Source organism: Empidonax traillii, unplaced genomic scaffold (genome assembly GCF_003031625.1).
Source record: "Empidonax traillii isolate 1590-97213 ecotype Southwest subspecies unplaced genomic scaffold, ASM303162v1 scaffold25:size3598162, whole genome shotgun sequence".
NCBI classification, from domain to species: domain Eukaryota; kingdom Metazoa; phylum Chordata; class Aves; order Passeriformes; family Tyrannidae; genus Empidonax; species Empidonax traillii.
The window spans coordinates 869,997-886,836 of NW_020955218.1; the positions used below are offsets into that span (position 1 = coordinate 869,997).

The 16,840-nt window shown below is 38.9% G+C and overlaps 1 protein-coding gene across 7 annotated transcripts in view; it reads left to right on the top strand.

Annotated features, from left to right (window-relative positions):
* Window positions 1-16,840, top strand: part of SOX5 (SRY-box 5) — a 640,352-nt gene that overhangs the window by 587,745 nt on the left and 35,767 nt on the right. The window lies entirely within an intron of this gene.

Below are 16,840 nucleotides of genomic sequence, written 5' to 3' on the forward strand. Positions count from 1 at the left end.
AAAAAAACACAACTTGTTAAATTAATCTATTAAGGTTTCCAGTGCTGGAATAACAGTTAGCATTAGAATATTATAAATCAGAACATTCAAAACATTTTTTCAGTGATTGCATTTTCCAATTCCCTTGTCAATGCATTAAACAGGTCAGAAATAGCTGTAAGATAATTAAGGAAAAGTTTATAGTACAGATGCAGTGATGTATCAGCTGTAAACTGAGACCTCATCTGCCTTATCTGTGCTGTTCTACTTGGCACTGTGCTCCTTCTTCAGTACCCCTGTCCATTCTCAATAGAGATCTTGTAGCTAATAATCTCTTTACCTGAAAGCCTTTCTTGTTTGCTGCCTGTCCTTTTGATCCCAAATAGTAAAATGTAGAATTTGTGACAGAATCTTTGAAACTGTTTTCCTCTTCCTTGTTCTTCTTCCTCTATGTTACATCCATGAATATAAACAATGACTTTTTAAACCATTTGCTGGAACACAGTGAAGTGATGAGAATTAGTGCAGCTTCTTATGCTGCTTTTTTAAAACAGAGAATGTGTCCCAAACAATAAAAGCAATGTTAATAGCAGTATCTTAATAGCAGCAGCAGTAGGGACTTGCACAGCATTCTGACTGCCTCCCATCCCTCCCTACTTACCTAAAAATAAATTAGATACGTGGAGGGGCTCCTAGGATGCTTTTTCAGATTAACTGTCCACAGCTCTTGTGTCTTGGTATCATGTCTCTGGTAGGAGCCTGTCTCTCAAGCAGAGTTGTCAGGCTGAGTCACCACTTTTTACAATGAAAACTCAAAAGAAAACATAACAAAAAGGGGGAAAGAAAATCCTCCAAAATCTCTAATCACAAAACAAAAGTGAGATACACAAATGAAGCAAGAATGCTGTGTTTCTGAAAGAGGGGTCTTCAGAAATCAGACAGGGAACAACAAAGGTGTAAAAGCAAAGTGATAGACAAACAAGCACTGTGTCCTTACTAGTTCACTGCTGCTCTTTGCTGCTAATGCCTTCTACAAAGGGTATGAATAAACAGAATATCCCTTTTTTCATGGAAAAATTGGTGGGATGGGCAGAAGGTAGCAGTTTTCGTTATCTTTGGTTAAGATGATCCACATCATTGGCTTCATCCTGAACACCAAGGTTTTACACCAGGCAATGTTACTTTCAAGAGGGTGCTACTAAAGCCAGGTTTAGTTACAGAATCCCTCAGTTTATGACTCCTAAACTCCTCAGTTTAGAAGTGCTGGGACCTGACATTTTGTTTCTGCTTTGCATCTTATCCTGTTGCTTAGAAATACCTGAGCATCAGCTTATCAGGTGCTGTTTGAGAGAACTGGCCATATAGTCAGTTGTAACAAAGAACGTGAATGAGAACAAGCAGTATTTTGCAGAAAGAGATTGGAATAGTCCCAAACAAGAAAACAGTGTCACAAAGTCAGGATTTTTTTAATGCCACTAAGATAGCTGTTGAGCTGATGTTGCCAGTTGGCCACAAAGTCCTAAAAATAGCAGTAAAAGGGCTTTAGGAGAGCGTGCAATCTGGAGCTGCATACAGAAACAGAGAAAAATTCAATTTTTCTGGTCGCAGTGGTTTTTGCTGATCCTCCTTATGTTTGGGTGGGTTTGTTGTGTGAGGAGGGTTGAACAATTTTTAGAAGACAGTCTTTATGCTGAGAAAAGGGGACCAGCTATGGGAGAAATATGCAAAGTTCAGCTTGGGACATACCTTTCCTCACTGGGGGCTGCTGAGTATGGCAACACTGACAAAAAGGAGGACCAATATTAGCTCTTAAGTTACATCTAGATAAAAACCGGCCAGGTGAGCCAATATCAGATTAATTTCTACTTTCCTTCAGAATATAAAATTTCTACAAAGTAGTGGTCATAATTTATTCCAGAGATTTATTTTTTAGACTCTGAGATGTTAAGAGTCTCTGAAACAAGGGCTGTGTTCATTCCAGGAGTACAGGCTTTTGAAAGTAATAGAACTGTAGAACTGTCTATTCCATGGATGCTTGAAATGGAGCAGAGAACTCTTATTCTACCAAACCCTTCTAGAAAGGAAGCAGGCACTTCAGGAATTAAATCATGCCTTTTTCAGCTTCAGATTAAGTGTTTGGGCATTTTGTGGCATGTATTAGTAATCAAAAGAAAAGTGCATAGGCTGCATTGGCCTTGTCTACTGGACATCAGTGTAGCCATCTTTTGCCAAATGTAGAACTTCTTTTCAGCGTGGAAAGTGAATTTCTGAGGTGATTGAATCAAATTCTAATGTGATCAGTCTAGCAGCTTCCAAAGACTGCTTGCTTTGTCTGCAGGAGGGTGGTTTGCATCCACATTATATGCTAGATTTGAAATTAGCTCCTCTTGACACATTCTGGCAGAAAGGAATTCAAACTAAACAGCAAAGAAATACATTTTGCAGTAAGTATTCCTGTACCCACAGCTCAATGATAATCATGTAACGAGGGAGCTCCAAAAATATTTTAATCTGAAACATTTTAATCTCTCATCCCTGGTAACTGTGGATAGCAAAAGAGAAGCAAGATTTAGCAGCAGAATGGAAAAATCTGTTTCATTTTCAAATTCAGCAAGACAGTTTCTTATAGGTTAGTATTAACTTCAGAGGTATATGAAATGCTTGGCAAATATTTCACTCAGGTTTATCAGAATTACACATTTGTTGTACAGAATGCAGTTAGAATTGTTAGTGTAAAATGAGCTGGTGCAAAAGAGGGATTCATAGACATTATGTGGAAAGCATCACTTCAGAGAACATATACTTTTTCCAAGCACTGTGGCTACATCTTGTGATTTTATAATGGATAACTTCCTTAAAGCCTCAGATCCTGGAGTCATGTGAATATGTGAGAATCTCATTTAAACAAAAAAGCTTCAGGTTGTCATGGCTGAAATGTACAGATTGGTATAAATGTATCTCAAAGGCTTAGAAAGCAGCTAAGAAAATTAATCTATGAGTTACTATTTTAATCAAGTGGGATTAATTTTCAGTCTCAAATCATGGAAGACTTCATGTTGGCAATTCTGCTAAGGCATAAATACTTCTCAGCAGAATTAGAATTTTTACTATAGAATGTCCCAGTGAAAGTGCTTCTGTAGTATCCAGAGAGAACATTCAAGAGCATCCAAAGGACAATCAGAGGCAGACAAGCTGATGCAACAGATCATTTTGGATTTTGATGTAATTTGACAGAATTTAATACATGAAACCAGTTTAAATTTTCAGTCTTGATCATGCACCTTTATCCATTAATGCTGCCAGACTATGAATTCAAATGTGTACTTTTAGTGCTAATGAATGAGTTTAGTTTCTGTTTGTCTCATTTCACTTGCCACATTTTTTTCCCCGCTGCTTTTAAGGAAAAGATAAGCTCTTGCCAGGGCTGGTATCCCAGGGGGAAAAAAAAAAAATTAAGAAAAAAGTCTTTGATAGAAGATTGTTCAGTATCCTGACACAGAGAGAGAGTGGAGGGGAAGACCTTGTCTCTGATGGGAAGGCTGCAGAGAAGGTTTTTCAGTTCCTAATCGTGATGTTATGGAAGGAATGTAACTTTGAGTATTTCATAAGTTGTTAGTGTCCCTTCAGCATATTTTGAGCGGATGTGCCAGCACCTGCTAGTGGGTTCAGAATCAGGGGGGCATTTCCAAGATGTGTGTGTGTGTGTGCGTGTGGAGATGAAGCACGTGGGTTCGTACGGCTCTCAGCTGACATGCCGGGCAGTGACATGTCACGTCATGAATCAGCCACATCGTGTTACGTGATTCCAAGCTAACAGAACACAACAGGAGCTGCAGAGTGACAAACACAACCCAACATGACATATCCATGGGAAAATTGGCACAAAAAGCTTCTTAAAGTTGAGTTTCAGGGGTACATTTATTTGTCTCCGAAATGCTCCAGAGAAAGCTATGAAGCAGTGTACTGGAAAAGGGAGTAATATAGTGACAGAATTAGTAAAGCAGCTCTAATTCAGTGTACAATTAGGAAGAAAACTATGCATGTAGCAATTCTGGAAAGTGTTTTTGTTGTGTGGTAAATTTCTTTCTTTCCAAAGGTAGCTCTCTCAGGGAGAGCAGTCATTCCAGGTCACTGATTATTTTTATCTTTAGCCATGCTAAAATCTGTATAGGCTTCAGGTTACAGCTGTAAGTTAATATATTTTGAATTTAGCTGTTAGTTGCCTTGGTAAATCTTGAACCCTTCTAGTCTAAACTCTTGGGTTTTTTCTGCCTTGCTTACAGGTCAGGATGAGCCCTCTTTGTGCCTATTTCCAATATTATTAGTCTTCTCTGAAATTATGTTCTCTCCCTTTCTGGGTGCTTTTATCCTAGTTTCAGATGTCCACTGAATGAAAATAGAGTCTGCAGTTAAAAGTCTGAGATAAATTAATTCATCTCTGTTTGCTTATTATTCATCATAAATGTGTGGATAGCTTGTACTTTCAAGGTTTTACATAAAAGACTCAGACCAAGTTTGGGGTTGGGAAAATTCAACACATACATTTGGCTAAAAAATGCATGTCAAGAAGCATTTCATTCATGATATCAGAAGTTTTAATGGTATCATACGACTGCTTGTCCAGTACATTTCATGTCCAGATTCACAGCTTTCGAGATAGCAATTTCTCTACTCAAAATGAGTCCTCCCAGTGAACTGCAGCTCTTAGGCAGAAGGATGTGGTGGTGTAATACCTGGGAGACTCACTACTGTGCCAACCAGCTGGATTTTACTGGGCCTCGTGGGTGAGAAAAACAACAGTTGCATTATTTTGGCTGGCCTAAGCAGGAAAATAGCACAGCTATTCAGAGGAGTGCAGAGCAGAACAAAGTAGGTAAATACTTCATCTTCCGCTTTCCTTTTAAAATGAGCAAGATGCTCCAAGATCATCGGAAGTGATAAAGCCTAGTTTCATGGTGAAGTCTCACAGTATTTGGGACTTTGACTGGAAATGCAGAGTCCCTTTGTTCAGGGGATCCTCTGATATTTGTTAAAATGTGGGTAAGCACTGGAGTCTTCTCCTGAGGGGAGAGTTTTGGAATGTTCCTCTCCCCTACCCCACTGTCCCTCTGCACAGAATATGTGGGACGTTTGAGAACTTCATCCCACCTGATGGAGATTGGTTGTTGCATTCAGAATGTCCATGTTGATGACGATTGCCAAACATGCACACGGACCACACGTGCACACTTGCCCGCGTGCACACACATGAATTTTAAGGCTAAAAATAATCTCACATTTGGACAACTCTCATCAGTTTTGCCAGCATGACATCTTAAATTTCAAATGGATGCAGTATGCCTTGCTACTGCTTGTCCTGGGCTGTTGTTCTTCACCCCCAAATAGATTACAGCTCAGTGCTGGGTGGAAGGATTCCCATGATAGTATCATTTGGGACTCACTTTGTAAATCCCTCTGGGCTCAAACAGAGCAAAATAATGCTATATAAATACATGTTATTACTAGTGAAGAGATAAAATTATCTTATGCTTACCAAGGATCCTAGTGTATTGTCTTGATGATAATTAACTGGTGACATACACTTTGAGTCAGTGCTCTAGGATTTGTGCCCAGAATAAGTCACAAAAACATAGCAGCTTTAGTATGAGAGAAAAGGATGAAGGGGGCTTTTTTTTTCCTCCGCTTTCTTTTTCTTCTGGATAAGATATAAAAACTGCCCAGAGCTGGCCCTGTTCAGAAATAGCGAATCAGCCTCTTCAATTTTTTTTTTTTTTTTAAGATGTCAACTTCCCTCTCATATACTTCTGAGAAGACAAAGAATGTCTTAACGTCTGTATTGAAGTCATCATTAAAATAAAAGAAGATCTGTAGACATCAGCTATAAAACATCAAGAAATAGCTTGTGGGTAACCTTTGACACAGTTGAACCTACTTGAAATGAGCTAGGGCTGGATTCATTGCCTTCAGTGAAGCCAGTAGGTGGACTAAGGGTCTTCTCTCTCTCTCCCTCTCCCTTTCCATCTCACAGTGTTGGCTTCTGGGAGGTGAATGTGTTCTGGCTGAGTGATGGAAATGCATTTGGATGTGTTCTTAAATAGGCATTTGTTTTATGTCTGAAAAGAATAGGTCAGTCTTAACAGTGTGATACTGGGGCTATTTGAAAGGTATTTTTTAAGGCAGTTGTCTCCCTCAGCTTTACAAGAACTATTTTAACCAATTGTTTAGGCTTGAGGAACAGCATGGAGTATCTATTGTGTGTGGATGCATGTATGTTCTACAGAATTAACAGGGAAATGGTAGATAAAAATCTGCCTAATTTTACATAATAGATTTTTGGCATTCTTGTGATCTGACTTCAAATTCCTGCTGAGTTTCTACAGTATAACAAAAATACTAGTTTTGCAGTTGTTAATTTTAATTTCTAAGATGCAAGGTTTTAAAAGGAACTGAAAGTGTTCAGCATCTCATGGGGACAAACTATGAGTCTTACTAATGAATCCAGCAATTAGTGGTTCATTGTGCCTGCCAGCAATTTGGCCCCAATACCAGTCCTGATGGTGATTTCATTTTTGCTGGTGTGAATCAGGAATAGGATCTGAAGTCTGTTCACCAAGGGAGGCTGAATACTCCTTCAACATTTTCTGCTTGTAATCTGTGTTCAGTACAGACAGCAGCAAAAGATAAAAAAATAAAAAAAGAAACTACAATATATTTCAATTTTAATTATGATTATTGTGGTTGATTAATATGTTTATTAGGATAATTATATAGTATCAATAGTACTTACTAAACTTATAGGATTGTAATGGTGGTGTCCCCATGCAGTTACATAAACATATATGTGATGTATGCCCAGCTTGCATACAATAAACTCTTTACAAAGATGAAAAGATGTATTTTCTCCAATTTTGTGAGTAGAGAATGGAGGCAAAAGAGAGGACCCTTTGCTTTCTGCAGCTGTTTGCAATTTTTAGTTGGTAATATAACTTTGCAAAGATATCAGTGACAGTGTACAGCAGATTAGATAATGACTGACTCATTCGAGTTCACAGAGAAAGTTTTTTTGGAAAGTCAGGAGCTGAACCCAAGTCTGTTTGGCATGACCCAAGAAATCAGCAATTAAAAAAAGGCATGACTAAATAGGAAAAGGAACGACCATTCCCAACAGGTGTACTCTCAAGTAGTTAACCCCATGTATGTGATTATGGATGGGGTATAAATATTAAACAAATTCTTCTTCTATGAGTGCAGTACTTAATGAATGTGTTTGCTTTGAACATTCCCTACAGTAGATTAAACTCCCTTCAGTTTCTGGAACTGATGATTAGATTTCATCTTGCTGCTAAAAGGAGGTGAAATTCAAAAAAATACCCAGCAAGACAGAGTTGTAAAATCATTTTGATTTTAGTGATCTGGGATGTTTAATAGCACACAAGCATTGACGACAGATGAGTTTTGTGTTGATAGGTTTCCTTTGAAAAGCTATTAGTTGGAAAAACAAATTGTCGAGCAGGTCATATCTACAGTTACAAAACATATTTTGACATTTTTCTTAGAGTTGTATGTATCTATAAATAAATAAAGTGTATATTATCTTTGCACTGCATATTCCTAGTGCTGTATATGTTGCTGCAGTGTAAAAACTACCTAGGCTACAAAGATATCCAGAGTCAGAGAAAGCACAGGTGTTTTTTGAAAAGGAATTTCTTAGTCCACTGCCAGTTGTCCAAGCTGTTTGAAATATCTTTTTTGCAAGCTCTTTTGACTTTTTTTTCTTCTTAAGTTTTCAACAGCTGGCTTTTGGTTTGGTTTTGTTTTGTATTTTTTCCTCCTGAATCTTAGCAACTGTGCAGCATCTTTGCTTCTCCTGCCTGACCACAGCAGGAGGAGGGGTCTGTTGCTAATTTGTTTTGATATGGTTTGCTTTGGTCTGTATTCTTTTTGAAATTAATTCCTTTTGCAGGTGTGGGGTTAGAGGTGGTGGTGTGCTCCCAGCGAAGGTGTCATCCACCACAGAGAGGAGGTGGGAGGCTTTGATCAGTGTGGCTTCTGTTTTCTTGTTGTTCATTTAAAATGTACCAGTTTGTAATGCTGTTTGGCTTTGCAGGTCCTTGTTTTATTTCCTTCCAAGTCCTTCCCTGTCCTTTCAGGTTTTGTTGCTTTCATTGCTGTTCATTCTGCATAACAGTTACTGGGGATTATTTGTTGGAAGGTGGTGACTCGAGGTTCAATTTAGGCAGCAAACAAAATCCAGTCTAATGTCTATTTCTGTTTTTTAAACAGCCTTGTTATGGGTGGGAAGAGGGCATTTTTAAGAACACTACAAGTTTATTGGGTTTTATTGGGACAGAATTACGTAGAAAGGATTAAAACCAAAAATCTAACTGATACCCAAGCTACAAGTCATCATGCTGTGGGCCACGGACCACTCCAGTTTCTACCCAGCACAAGTTCAGGAATACATAACAACAGCTCAGACTATCTGACCACTATCTGATTTTTCTTGCAACTTCTTTTGAAGCAGCTGGACTTTTCAGGAGCTTCAGTACAGTATCAAAGAAGCCCTCAAACACTGGTCTGTGTAAGAGTGGCAGTTGCTCTGCTCTTCCTTATGACTCAGCTGTTTACTCACTGTGTGAGATTAGGCACATCATTTAGCCACTTTGTGCCTTATCCTCTCCATTTGTAAAATAAGGCAAAAGCTGTCAGAGTCATTATAAGCATTAATTAATTAATATTCCTATGGTATCCTGGAGAAGTGATTTTTCCCTCTTTCACTTTATTGCCTGCTATGTATTTCAGTGGGGGCAGTTTGGAAGAAGCATTCTTTGTAGAAAGAATCCCCTCCCTTCCTGTCCCCTCACGATTTTGTGATCCTCCCTAATGATTTTTACCGCATGTAAAGAGATTTGCATGGTTAGGAGTATGAAAAATTAGTTGTTGTCTTCCCCTGAAGATTTGCAGTGTCTGCGTCAATCCCTGCTGACCTGTGCCTAAATCACTCTTCCAGCTTAGCCGCTGACTTGAGCCGCCTTAGGGAAGCACTTCATTAATAGCATTATACCAAATAAATAGGTACAACAGTGATCTGAGAAATACAGCTGAACAATAATTATTAGATGCAGAATGCTAACAACAGCACCCAAGTTTGACATGAAATACAGACTAGCAGAATTCCAAGTGGCTGGTGTCTCTGCACTGGCTCATGTTTTATCTTTATTCAGCACAGACCCTTCACTTTTCAGGCCAAACCTGCTAAGAATTGCTCAGAAGCAGCTTCACTGAAGTCTTGTAAATTGGGCTACTGAGTTAAATTTTAACTCACTTGGAGATGCAGAATGAGAAGGAGTTTTTCATTATGAGGTGCAAGCAAATGCTAAAAGCTTTGTTCTTGCAGTTTTGTTTCAAGCTGTACTGAAAATCCACATACTAGGTGCTAAGATGTGTGGTGAGCAACTCTCACTTCTGGTTGTTTCAGTTGAACAGAAGGGCCCAAGCAGCAGAATAATTGTGATAGCAGAAAGTCAGTTACTTCTCTAGGGATGAAAATGAATGCTTGAAGTTTGGATCTGGGTTGGAATAAGCACCCATAAGTCATCAGGTTTCCCTAGAGGTTGGTGTGACTGAAAACTCATGATCAAGCAAAAATAGCCAAGAAATCTCATACCAGCCACTTTGTTCAAACATATTGTGCTGTTTGTCTGTGGAGATTATCAGGAGAGTTCACAAGGATAGTGGGCGTTTTGACAGTCCAAAGCCAGCCAGAAGCTGTGAGTATGGTTTGGAGGATGCATCTGTGAGGATTTGTGAAACTAAACTATGAATTTTGGGTAAACACATACCCTTCTGCTCATTTTGCTAAGCTGCATGCCCTGGTGTATTCTGTTGGGCAGGCAGCCTGCCTTGTGCCCTACAAGACCCCAAAGAGTGAGCTCCCAGTGCAACACTTGTGTTTCCTGAAGACTTTTAAAGAGTTGCTTTTAGGGTTCTGTGTGCAGAGGTCTGACCAGTTGCTACAAAATGAAGGCCTTTGCCCCAGGTCAAATGTAGCCTTTGAAGAGGAGTAAGGTAGCTCTCTCCCTATACACTGCTTTTAGGCTGCCCTGCAGCTGAAACATTCCACTCCCTTCCATCTATGAGCTAGCTGGAGGACTAAAATGATTCTGGACTCGTTTGGCATTTTCTCCTCTGTTGTTTCAGCATCTGTATTCCTTGGTTTATAGAACAGAGAGGTACTATAGAGTAAGCGCTGCACATCAGATAAAAAGGTTGTGGGGTGGAGGGGAAGGCATCGAGCTTCTAGGGCCTGCCATGTTTCTAAACAGGACATTTTGCATGCTCCTCTTCTGTTCTTCTTGTATCTGGTTGTGAATCCTGCATACAGCTCAGGAAAACAACACTGGATACAAAGGGAAAATCACCCAGCAGCTCTCTGGTTTTTGCTGTGACAACGTGTGGACCAGACAAAATCAAAAGCTTGAGGTTTCCAGGGCAGCAAATTAGTCTTTGTAACTTGCAGACTTCTTTCCTGGCAACTAGGCTTCCTGTAAAGAAAAATGAGAGGGGAGGATGTTAGGGATCTTTCTGAGAGGACAAAGTCCCCAGAGAATATTCTCACTGAGAGCCCCTAGTGTTGCAAAAGAAGACTGGGTAAAAGTCCTGTCTGTCCCAGGTACGACACAACAGATTCAGGCGATGTGTTCCTGCACTGCTTTTCCCTATGAACAGGAATGGAAACTGGGCAGTAATACTCCCAGCGTATAAATCAGCATTTGGGAGTAATTTATTTGTTGAGTAGTCCCCTAAAAGTAGCAGACCAGAGAGCAAAAAGAATATTTGTCACAAGGCAGCTCAGTTACCCCCTTAAATGTTTTGAGTCCCGTGAATAAGAGTATTTGGGCAATATCAGAGAAGTCTGGAAGTATTAACTGTGGTTGGATAACAGGCACTGCATCCAGGAAGTGTCTGCCTTCTGAGAATGAAAAAAAGCAACACTATTAAAAAAAGCTGCTCTGGGTGTAGAAAAAAATCCAGACAGAGATGTTTCTGTGGAAGGAAAAGTCTTTGCACTTTGAAGAATCAGAAAGAAAGACAGTTCTTCTAATAGCTGCCCTCTGCCTTGTCCTTGGTGCCTTTTCCTTTCTAACCAGTCTAGTCATACCTTCTGCTTTTGGTAATGAAACTCCTGGGCACGAGTATGATAAACTGACTTCTCTGAACCTGAAGAATAATTCTCTTCTGTTTATTATAATACCATAACCAAGATGCCTGTTTTTATGTCTCATCTCTTTTTCTGTGTAGTTAGAGAAATTTCCACCTTTGCAGGAAGGGACACATTATTCTTAATCAAAACTTGAGAATGTGGCAGGAGGAGGTACAGCTGCAGATGAGCATTATCTAATTCACCCATCCTGTCATGTGAACATCCCTGCTTAATTTAATACAATTATTTCATCAGTGAGGATAATATCAGCAGCATGATTCATTTATACAACGTGTTTCACAACTGCCTTTACCTCTCGGCTTCTTATTATCAGTACCGATAATTTCACCATGAGTGGCTTCAGAGGAAGGGGAGGGGATGTGAAGGAAGCTGCCAGTATCTTTGTGTGAGTGTGTGGACAACTGTAGTCTTGAGGGACACTGATGCCAAAGGATTTTCTTTGCATCTGTGCTGTTGCACCTCGGTTTCTGATATACTTCAGTCAGACATTTCTGGAGGAGCACAGGACTGAATGGATAAGCTACTGAGTGGCTGCATTGTTCAGTGGGCAACAATAGCATCATTGTCTTCTGCCCCAGACATGCCAGTAAGTGCTCCATATTTTGCATTTCTGTTGAAATGAAGATCTCCACGAAACAGAACCAGGGTGGGGGAATGAGGCTTTGTTTCTGGTGAGGTGGCAGAGGCATTCTTTTAGAAACCCCCCTCGACGGCTTCTTATTGCTAACTCATTTGGCTGTAATTTGTACTGTCAAGGTCATTTAAATGGGCAGCAAGACGTGGTGAATCTGTTCCCAGAGGTCATGAAAAGCCTCTTTAGTAGAGCAGGCTGGGCTGTGCTTATGCCAGGTCATTTAAGCACGTTTGTATTGCCAGTAAGATGATACACTGGGTAGTTCATGATTTTGTAATAAACCGTGCAACCTGGACCTTCAGTGTGCGCCACAGTGGGATACAGCACAATAATTCAGTAACTGTATTTTAATAGTCCACTAATCTTTAAAATATGTGGAAAGGAGTGAGATTATCAAATCCTGATGAATTGTCTGGTTTCTTCCCCATCCTTCCTCCTTTTTTTTTTTTTTTTTCATTCTCTGAGACTGGTTTATTCATCTGGGCTATCAGTCATTTATTTAGCTCTTGGTGTTGAAATAGTGCCATTCTTAATAAATGGTTTGGAGAGTTTCTCAAAATCTGATTTTATTCTCTTTTTTTCCCATATCTATCTTCATAGAGATAAATTAACCTTTTATCTTAGGAGGAAGTAAACAGAGACAGAATGATTGAAAGATTAGAAGAGACACCATTTCAGCCAACTATTTCAAGAGTGGTGACTGCGAGTCAGAATTCCTGGGTCTGTCTGAGGCTCTGCCGCTAAGTTACTGTAGGACTGTGGCCAAATCCTTTCCTTTTCCCTCTCTTTAATTTTTTTCCTCCCATGTTAATAAGCACTTTGTGTTAACCTAGCATTTTACCTTTCAAAGGACCATACAAACCTTAAAAAAACAGTGTGATGCACACTCAACTTGCCAGCAGTGTTTCTGTTTACATGTTGCTTGTCAGGCATTTACAATTGGAGATTTCCTGTGTCTAACGCTTAAACATGACAGCTCAAAGCTATACTAATTCAGGATGAGTGAAGCTACAAAACACAGCTCTTGAATATTATATTAACCCCCCAAATTCTGGTGTAGGTGAAGGGTTGCTCTTTCTTCCCTCGTATACCTAGAGATTGTCTGGGAAAAAAATCTAGAGCAGATCAAGGATTTAAAGTTCCCCAAACTCAAGTTTTGATTAATGACAGTCTTCCAGTCCTGGGAAGTTTGCTTCCCAGTCCTGAGAAGTCAACCAGCTCTTCCTAAAATAGTGACTGTTCTGACACTGCTGTGATACAGGGGATGGGAATCTCTTTACCAATGCTTTGCTCTTGCTATTGGTACTTCATTTTATTAGCCCTTCTTCATGTGTTTTTGCTTATGCTTTATTCTCTACATTTATTTTGTGTGTGTGTGTGTGTGTTTCATTAGACAAATGTGCTACTTTTGAAAAGACATTTCAAAACCTTTAATCAAAATCATATTTTACTTTCATCACGTGTGTTGATATTATTACAAGCCTTTTGGGTCTTTAAATTCTTTGGTCTAAGGGTTCATCAGTTTGGCTGATGTATAAATGAATGTTTGACTTTAACTCTTTAAAAAATACTGGCTTGGGAGAAAAAATCCCTTGTCAACAGCACCTTAGAATAACTGCATGTTAGAAAAAGTCAGGGACCAATCAATACTTTCTCTAATAAAAACTAAGTGCATGGAGTAGTTCTAGATTCTGTGATCCACTGCATAAAATCAAATCTCCTGGCTGTTGAAAGATACCTTCTCTCTGAAGATACTACATTTATTTTTGTTTTGTTTCTCCTACTTGCCCTAGCTGTCATGCTGCACTTACACACAGCCTTGATAGAAACGAAAGTGAAGCTTGCTAATCTGTAATGTGGCAAAATGTTAAATGGGAGGTTTTATAGGTAAAAATTAAAGGTAGATGAACACCTAATTCTTTTTGTGGTTATGCAGGCTCAGGTCCATAATGAAAACAGTACAGTTCTTGATTTAAACTGCAAGAGCAGAGGACTTTGAATTTATGGCTGCAGAAAGGCAAAAGGGTAAAATGTTTCATCAGCTATGGGAGTGAACATGCTAACAGTCATCTTCAAGCTTAACACAATTGTATGTTATTACCTGTCTTCCAGGTGTTTTTTAGAGTCCTTTGGAATAAATCAGTGTAGTTCCACTGTGATAAAGGAAATTACTTAAATTATTACCAACTCATGATGTAACATAGGATTTCTAAACTGTCTGACTGAATTTTTAATGCATTTGACTTCCAGCAAGGATTTGAGAATGCTCTCTGAAATAACAGAAGTAAAAATGTTATGAAGACCAAACACTGAAGTAATATCATTTTGGTAAATACATAAAATAGCTGAAAATTGTTTACTTATCCTCCTTTATGAGAACCAAGCTTCTGTGACCTCCGATTAATTTACCATTAGCCTGAACACACAATGAAAGTGAATGAAGGGGCAATTTGGAATGACATTTATCAGCTCTGGAACTGTCGACTTCTATTATTTCCACAAGGCCTTGTATTTCTTGGCTCCAGAGATGGCTGTGCTGACTTGAATGAAGAAGAGCATTCTTACTACCAAGAATAGTTACAGCACAGACAGCCTCATTGCTGGATGCCTACAATGGAAAAAAAAAGCACCTCCCCCGTTTCTAACTGGCATTAAATGAGACCAAAACCACTCTTCTGTAGTGGACTTGCACAAGACTTTGCTTTCACACCAGGATTAAAAAAAAAGGGAACAGAAGGAGGAGCAAGAGGAGGCAAGGAAAGAAAGTTTATAGGAATAGGATAGCTGAGGGATTGAGGCAAAAGGATGAGACTGAAAAAAAACCTTTCAGCATGAGGATGCAGTTTGGAATCCAAGCTGCCTTTGCAGTGAGTGGTACCCATTCCCATCAGGAACTGGTTGCTGCTCCCTATGAATTGGTGCTGCTTTTGGTCGGATTTTCAGTGGCTAGAGAGCACTTTGCAGGTTTTACTACCATTTCTGACACTAATTAGCCCCTTTTCTTGAGGCTTAAAACGGAGGTCAAGAATTAAATGTACATGGAAACTAAACCCTCTTGGATTGAACCGAAACAAGTCTGTGGGCAGGTTGGCTTTGCTTCTGATGCTGTCTTCCAAATAGATGACTTTGCTCTTCAGGGATCCTTGTCTGGCACAGGGTCGCTGTGTTTGGTTGGCTCATCGGCTCATTCGTACTTAAAACTTATATGCAACTCTCTCATTTCACAACATTATAGTTCACTGCTTTGGGATTTGTTTATTTTTTAATTGAAATTGGGTGAACAGCAGAGCAAGTTCCCAATCCATTTGTCCAGTAGTATTTTTTATTCTAATTTTATTTTATTTTTACCTATTTAATACAATGAATTTATATTTTTGTAAAGTAATGAATCCCTTCTTAAAATGTCAGCTGCTGGTTGTACTCCTAACATTTTAACCCTGCTGCTTAGGTCTCCTAAAAGATCAACAGATGTCTGCCTTCTAGGTGCCTACTTCACTTCTGAGAATACAGAATATAGGCTCCTAAGACAATTTTATGCATTAAATTTTTTCCCACTTAATTTTATGCACGAGTTGTGTCTAGGATGGCTTAGACACCACTTTAGGGATGACAGCTTTATCCATTATGCCTCTGAGATGTTCCTCTGCTATGACTATTCCAAAACTATGTAGAAATAATTAAATATAACAAAGGTGCTTTCCTTAGAGCTTGCTTCTTTAAGCAGTGGAAAAGTTATATGACAGTGCTTTGCAGTATTGTCTTGTGTTTGTAGATGTACATCTGCATCATGCTTCCACAAGTGATAGGCAACTAAAAAATCCCTTCTTTACTGCAGCACACCACCCTCTGTGGAAAAGAATCAGTGTTATATGATAGTAGTCAGAGATACCTTAGTGGTAGCAGTAAAACACTCAAACATTATGAGTCTAATTCCAGTCAGCTTTGCATTGTTGTAAGTCAGGAATAATTCTATAAAACTAAATGTACTTACATTTTAGAGAGATCAGAATCAGTTTCTTCAGTGCCCAGAGCTGAAGCCCAGTTGTCTGATATAACATATCTTGTAGCTAAAGGATGACTTTCCTAAGTCACAGTGTCAGAGAAGAGCGAAGCTATTATGTGATGATTTGATCTAATATTCGTTAGTTCTGGCTATTTAAAAGTCAGCTAAAATAACTTCTAAAATACCCCCTTGTGGAAAAACCTATTCTCCCTTCTCTGTTTTTTTTTCCCCTTACTGTATTTTATGTTGGTCAAACAAAAATACATGACTTAGAATTCTAATGTGTTTCATAGCACTGTCTGTCACTCTGTGTAATCAAGCCAGGTTTAGGAATAATTCCAGTTACCCTGTAAAAAATGTCACCCAATTTTTTTATTTTCACATAATAATAATTACTGAAATCTGGAAGTTCAGCTTTGCAGAAGCTATATGCAGAATTATCTAGGGTATTGTTTCAGATTTTGTGGAAAGAAAGGACATGTTTCTTCTGCTCTCTTGTTAAGATGAAAGAGTATTTATTTCCTATGATATTTTTGTTCTTGGAATTCTAAGCCTGGGAAGTTCAGGGGAAAGTACAAGTTGAAAAACAACAAAACAAAAAAGCCCAAACCAACCAGCCAAACAAAACACACACAAAAAAAGTACCATCAAAATAACCCAACGGAAACCCCATTCACTTAAACACGTTTGCCCAGTTTGGATGGTGGTGGTTGAATTTTAAGTAAAGATACTCTTCAGTTCTTATTTCATTGAGGAATATAACATTTAAAATAAAATAGCAGAAATATAACTGGAAAATTGCTCTTAATTTTCATGATAGAAGCGTATATCTTGTTGATAGGAATAATTTCTTCCGAAACAACTCACATCCAAAGTGCAAATGGACGATGTTGTCTGATCGTGTCATGCTAATTTTCCAGTTTATCAGTCATTTCAGTTCCAAACTGGAGTGACAAGATGATATCACATTTGATCTTCATATATATCATAAAGCTTTCAG